Source organism: Lissotriton helveticus, chromosome 10 (genome assembly GCF_964261635.1).
Source record: "Lissotriton helveticus chromosome 10, aLisHel1.1, whole genome shotgun sequence".
Lineage (NCBI taxonomy): Eukaryota > Metazoa > Chordata > Amphibia > Caudata > Salamandridae > Lissotriton > Lissotriton helveticus.
The window spans coordinates 156,421,018-156,428,225 of NC_136071.1; the positions used below are offsets into that span (position 1 = coordinate 156,421,018).

The 7,208-nt window shown below is 44.6% G+C and overlaps 1 non-coding gene across 1 annotated transcript; it reads right to left on the reverse strand.

The window, feature by feature from the left end:
- Nucleotides 1–702: 702 nt before the first annotated feature.
- Nucleotides 703–856, reverse strand: LOC144786320 (small nucleolar RNA SNORA62/SNORA6 family). Its single transcript, XR_013602126.1, has one exon. It is a non-coding gene; the product is annotated as a small nucleolar RNA SNORA62/SNORA6 family (small nucleolar RNA).
- Nucleotides 857–7,208: the final 6,352 nt, after the last annotated feature.

Sequence of the window (7,208 nt, forward strand, 5' to 3'; positions counted from 1 at the left end):
ACCTTTCAACCCCTGAAAGGCTCTGCCCACTCCTGGAGACCACTGCAACAATTATCCTAGGAAGCCCCAAATAATACATGCCCACGACCCAGGAGAACCTCCACTTTAAGACCATCAAATAGATTAACAATGTTTAGCGAGGTTGCAAGATTAATTCTTACCATGAGGTGCTTTTGGGGTAATGGCGATGTCTGTACGCTCTGAAAAGAAAAGCAAGTACTCCCATGTTATTGGCACAAGATGACAAACCTAAGGACCAAAGGCCATGAATAAACATTGCAAAGCAATTGTCCAAACAACTGAATATTCTGTGGACTGGACATATCAAACGCTCCCCCACACTACAACAGAAAAAACTACTCATTCACTACGTCACACTACCTTTAAAGTGACAACCGTGGACTACAGCATGTGTAACGGCATCCACGGGATGCTTACGAGGCTTCACTTTCTCCTAAACTTTCTTATGTCTGACTAAGAACAACGAACACGAATCAATCACTCGCCCCACTCACCGGTAGGGAACTGCTGGATGGGCACAGAGGGACCAGCTGTTCAGCATGGGATATGATAAAGAATATAGCATTGAAGACTAAACAGAGGTGACCCAAAACCGAAAAGTGATTGCAGAGTATGTGTAAAACAGGCAAAAAAGGTGTTTCCAAATCACAGCTCTGGAGCAGTGCGTAAAGGTGCAGTGTAAGATGTGGCAGAGGTCACTATCAAACCCCAGTCATCGAGCAGAGCTCTGATGGTGTTAGCGAAAACCTTGCCAGGATACTGTAGCACACGTCCGACACCCAGAGTTCACCAACTCCCGAATGAGCCTCAGCACTGAGCTTTAAAAGTGTGCGTCACCCCCAATATAACCCTTTCAACAATAGTTTATCGATAACGACCCACCTTCTGTGCGTTTTGCCCCTTCAGTACACATCACAATATCGCAACTAACTTTTTCGAAAAGTTTCGTTCTGTAAAGCCAGCAAACATCACCCCTCTGAAACATCCGGTTCAAAGGACTGTGTTGACTATTTCATGTCACGTGACAGCCCTTACCTGCCCAGTGTTTCTGGACGAGATGACGCACACCGCTGGGTTTTCAATGGCGACAATGGCGCGGGCAGCCAGCAGCATCTTCTCCCAGGTGCGTTTTAAGTTTATTATGTAAATTCCTACAGAAAGGACACTACAGTTAACCAATATTCGACAGAGCACTCCAAGCAATGAGATTACAAAATCGAAGAAAGCAGCAGACCTTGGAACAATGCATTGTGGCAGAGGTTACTATCAAACTCCAGTCATCGAGCAGAGCTCTGATGGTGTTAGCGAAAACCATGCCAGGATACTGTAGCACACGTCCGACACCCAGAGGTCACCGGCTCCGAAAGGATAACAACGGAAGCGTTCAGCCCGAATTTTAGGGGACAGTGTCAATTCAGTGTAATGTATGGCATACCAAAATCACCTGCCCTCGCTTCTAACACTATATACGCACAAGAATAAGAGGGGGAAATAAACATGGGCTCGCCTCCTTGTAGTAAAAAGAAACAAGATACACGCACAAACACAGGGCATATCGGAAGTGTGTCGCACTTACCTTTAACTTGAACACGACAGCAACGAGACACACAAAGGGGAGACGACATAAGACGGAACACGGAGCAAAAGTATAAACAAAATGCTGCTGGTAGAAAAAAAAAAAACAGCCGCATGACGTGCGAAAAGGGGCAGGATGAGAAAAAGATCGCCGGAACGCCTACGAGTCGCCTCGCACAATGACGGACGGCTCTGTCTTCCAATGGCTAGCCTCCATTTATGGAGCTAGCCAATGAAAGACAGAAGCGGAACAAAGCCCACATATTGAACTCATTAGGATTTCGCCTGCGCCGAAAAGCTGCGCAGTGCGCAGCTTTCGCCAGGCGAAACCTAAAAACTCCTCTCTTTGGAATCCAGGAAATGGAAAAACATGCTACCTTTGGCCCTGTTTGCTATTAGGTGCAAAGAACAGAAAAGCACCGGATACTCACCATTTGAATTATTGTATGGTCACAAACCACGTACATTGTTAGAAATGGCTCAAGAAAGATGGGAAACTGAACCCCATAACTCCAAACCTATCACAGAGTATGTGTCCAACTTACGAACCCATTTGGGACAGATCAGGGCGATTGTTAGAAATAACTTAGAGGAAGCACAATTAGCCCAGAAGACAGTACGATAAAGGGGCTAAAGAGAGAACCTTCCAAATAGGAGACCCGGTGTTGCTAATGATGGCTTCATCAGACCATAAGTTGTTAGGGCAATGGCAGGGACCTTACATTATAATAGACAAAGTCACTCCAGTGACATACCGCCTTGAATTGGACCCCATCAGACATGTATCCCAGGTATATCATGTTAACCTATTAAAGAAATGGGAGGGTCCTGTCCCGACCACCGTGAACATGACACGGGTGACGACAACCTCATTCTACCAATGCATAGATACAGAGTTACCCGATTCCCTACGAGAGAACTTCACGCAGGTATTTCAACCTTTACAGGGTACGTTTTCCACCTCTCCAGGCAGGACATCCATATTGAACACACGATAAGAACAACCCCAGGGAAGCGGGTGCGTCAAAGACCATATCGCATTCCGGAAGCACGTAGACAAACCATACGCGAAGAGGTACAGACAATGCTACAGATGGATATCATTGAACCCTCTATGAGTGAGTGGAATTCCCCAATCGTTCTGGTACCAAAACCCGATGGGTCGGTACGATTTTGCATCGACTTCAGAGAAGTCAATAAAATATCAGAGTTTGATACATATCCCCTACCCAGGGTAGATGAGATGGTGGAAAGAATTGGGCGAGCTAAATACATTAGTATGCTGGATCTTTGTAAGGGGTATTGGCAAATTCCCCTTCGCAAAGAAGACCGAAAAAAAACAGCATTCTCTACACCCGATGGGTTGTACCAGTTTAAGGTCTTACCCTTTGGGTTACATGGAGCCCCGGCTACTTTTCAGAGAGCAATGAATGTAATCTTACAACCCCATGAGCAATATGCTGGCGCATACATAGATGATATAATTATCTATAGCGAGACTTGGGAACAACACTTAAGTCATCTCTCCAAGGTGATACAGGCCCTAGGGAATTATGGTTTGAGGATAAATCCTGCCAAAAGTCATCTAGCAGCCCAAACTGTTCGGTATTTGGGTTACTTGTAAGGAGAAGGAGTGATTAGGCCACAGGCATCCAAACTAACAGCAATAACACAAATACCCTTGCCTCAGTCGAAAAAAAGACCTAAGAGCCTTCCTGGGATTACTTGGATATTATCGAAGGTTTATCCCGCAGTTTTCCCAGAAGGCAGCTACTTTAACCAACCTACTGCAGAAAAACTGTAAGACCGAAGAGATTCTCAAACATCCACCAGTAGAGATAACACAAGCCTTTGAGTCCCTTAAAAAGGCTCTGACTTCGGATTCAGTGTCAACTAGTCCAGACTATTCACTACCCTTTATCCTGCAAACCGATGCTTCGGACCTGGGTCTCGGGGCAGTCCTATCTCAGGAAACACCACAAGGAGAAAAACCCATCCTGTATATTAGCCGCAAACTGTTCCAAGAGAAAGAAATTATGCCACCATCGAGAAGGAAGCCTTGGCCATCAAATGGGCCATAGAGTCCTTGAGGTACTATCTTGAGGGCAGAGACTTCACCTTATATACTGATCACGCTCCTCTGGAGTGGTTAGCTAGGAATAAGGGTCATAACGAGTGAGTACTCAGGTGGTTTCTTTCCTTACAACCTTATCGATTCCACAACAAGCACAGGAAGGGAAGCGACCAAGGCAACGTGGACTATTTATCTCGATTTCCTCAGAATCCGACCCCAAGTAGTAGGACAGCAAGGGAGAGGGGATGTGAGGAGGGACTCCCGGAGGTAGCACCATGGGCGGAATCTACCTGTTGTCAGCCGGAGGTACGAGGGAACCGGGTCGATCAAAGGAATCCCGATCCTGATTCTGAACCTCCATTCCTTGTTTCCATGTCTATGCAGCGCACCAGCAGTCGGGACCCGGAAGGGATCGGGAGCTACCCCGGAAGTAGCTATGAGGAACGAATGAAAGTTCGGCATGGTGAAAAGGAGGGCGGGCAGTTAAGGAGAGAGAGGAAGGACGAGAAGAAGCCAGAAGAAGAAGCCGAGGAGAGGAATCATCGTGACCAGACCAGCATGAAGGAACCCCGGAGAGAAGACGTCGCGGAAGAGGAGCTGGACGAGCCGTGGTGTGAGGACTGGTGGAGTCCCCCGGAGGATGCTGGAGAGCGGCCGTAACTCTGGAGAGTTACGGCAGGGGCGGTGAGTGAGGGTGTTAAGGGAGTCGGAGGGTGGAGTTGGAGGGTGGAATTTGGGAGGTAGAGGGGAGGAGGTAACAGGAGGGGCACGGGAAGGTGAAAAGCGCACTGAAAGCATGCCTTAAAAGTATAATACTGTGAGTCATATCCTGACACCGACGCACCTTATTTTTACCCGTGTCTGCACATAAAGCCTGCCTGAGCACAACATAGTGTTCCTATCCTTATCCTGTCACGGTACTTGATTTCGGGTTTGTGACTTCTCGGTTGCTCATCCCAATAGGTGGTTTTGGCCTTTTCATCTCGTTTTCGTTCCTTTCCTTGAACAATATCACCCTTCTTGATTCACATGCCCAAAAGAAAGACTCGATAGCAAGCACTGTCTGGTGTGGTGACGGGTTTTTACAACTTAGGTCACTTTAGGGACTAGTTTCTGACGGCCCCTTTCTTTTTGCCTCTTTTATGAGCCTCCGGGGACACCCAGTGGACTCTGACGACGAGGAGCCTGGAACAACAGCCTTAACAGCCCTGGTCCAAGAGGAAGAAACGCCGGAAGAAGAATACAGTGACGCACAAACTTTTGTTTCCCCTGTACTTAAGCCTATTATAAATAAACAGCCTATTCGCACCTATCTTCAGCCTCCGCGCCTGTTTATCAGACCTGCGCTCCCACCCCCCCCCCATAGACACTTTAATATAATATTGTTTCACTTGCGTTCTAGGTGCCCCTCCATTTCACAGTCCTGTGGAAGACCCCTGTGTAAGGTGGCTAACTACCTACAAGTCCCTGGGGTCGAAACGTCGACACTTCCTTTTCAAGCCAGCTTACAAACAACAGAGATTCTCTTGCTGTGTCTTATTTCAAAAGCTTGGCTTTCTTTGACTATGTTGACTTATGTGCAGTAGTGGCTAAATAATATGACTAACTCTGTCATGTGATCCGAACATGTTTTTATTTTACCAATTTCTTTGCCTTTCCAATACACCGTATCCTCACAGACCATCACCCATCTCTTCCGAATTACCCCTTCATTCTCTTCTGGGCACAACATGTCGTTTTTCAAGATTTAATATGCATACATGTGTCATTGTGACAGTGTGATTAAATAACACTGATCAGTCTTTTGATCTTTTTTTTATTGTTTTACCGTACGTATTATAAGTGTTTGCATTAGACTTTCTTGCTGAAAATTTAGTTTACTGGGACCACCTCTTACTGTACTGCATATTACCCACCTCCCAGTACCATTGGGTTTACCCTTTATGTAACAGCACCCTTTTGGCAGCCTAGCGCCAACGCAGGTACCCTTGCACAATGGTGCAAGGGTGTCTGTGTTGCATGCAGGATTGTTGTTGTGCACCTTTCTGCACAAACCCATTCCTGGGAGGCATATTTCTCATTCTATGTATGCTGCAGAATGCCGCACACATAGAAAGGGGAAGAAACAAGGAGAAATAGAGATATTTCTGCATGTTACGCCTCCCCTGGGAAGGTGCACGTTTTTGGTGCATCCCCAGGTTTACAAGTTCTTGTAAATGTGGAGACACGTCAAAATCCATCGGAGTTGCATGGGAACATCTACCCAGTAACATAAAGGAGAATAATGGTGCAAGACCCCAGTTGAAGGAAGTAGCTCCCGATTGTGAGGTACTGGCAGTTAACAGATGGCTGGATTTAAGGTGATAAGCACTTCAAAAAAAAGACATTCACAAGTTTTGAAATCAGATAATTACTCATTGTCTCACATGTATTACAAATAACTTATCTTGGTAAAACACAGTAGTAGATCAGACAAAACAAAATATACATTTTCGTACATATTCACATATTTAATGTTCCCACAAATTACTGTAGATTATTTTATTGAAATGTAATTGCTTTTATATATAGCACGTATATCCCTTACAAGGCACTGAAGCACTTCATGGTTGGTAGCACGCTACTACGTAGCCGAAAGTTAGTTGTTAACCCAGTGGTTATTAATAATTTTTGTAAATTTGCTGGTTAATGGATTAGTGTTGTGCTCTGAGGAAACTATTTGAAGCATTTCCTTCAATTTCTAGAGATGCATTCATTTAATAGGACTTAGGTGTAATTAATAGAGTGAGTCCATGCAAGTGGAAAATTGGGACAAGTAAATAGGGTGAAGGAGGTTAGCTATTGAGAAACTGCAAGGAGCGATTACACAGATGGAGAATTTGTGATTTATGAGAGCGGGATGAGTAAATAGGTTAGAAAAGCTGAAGCATTGCAGAGATGGTTACTCAGAAGTAGTGTTTATGATCTGTAAGGAGGGGTATGGCTAGTTCACTGAAGTATAGTAGAGAGTACGGCGGCAGAGTACAGTACACTCAGAATCCTAAGGCAGGCAGAGGATGAAGGGTAAGGAGAGTATCATTCAAATAGAAAGGTAGGAGAGAAAAATCCTGAGCTATAAATCCGGTTAATTTTCATCCAGGGTGTTTGTTAAATATTGAGATAGGATGCAATTTTACAATCTTGTATAAAGAATAGTAAGAAAGGTTAAACGGTGATTACCTGTGAGCAGGTGATATATGTTGTTGAGTCTTAGTTGTTCCATTTGGGTATTGATAGTTTTGATACAGTATGTCAGTTTCCTACATTGACATTGAACATTATTAAAATTGGCTTTGTACTCTATTTTTTAATATGGGGTGCTGAGTTACATGGTATGGGATGGTGGGTTGTTTAGGTTTGTGTAGTACAAATTACAAAGTAGTTTGGAAGAGAATCCTCTTGTCATTGGGAGTCAGTTAAGCACCTTCAGAAAGAATGTGTGTTTGTTTACTTACATTTAGAAGTACTCCTAATACTCAGTATTAGATTATTTGTAGTC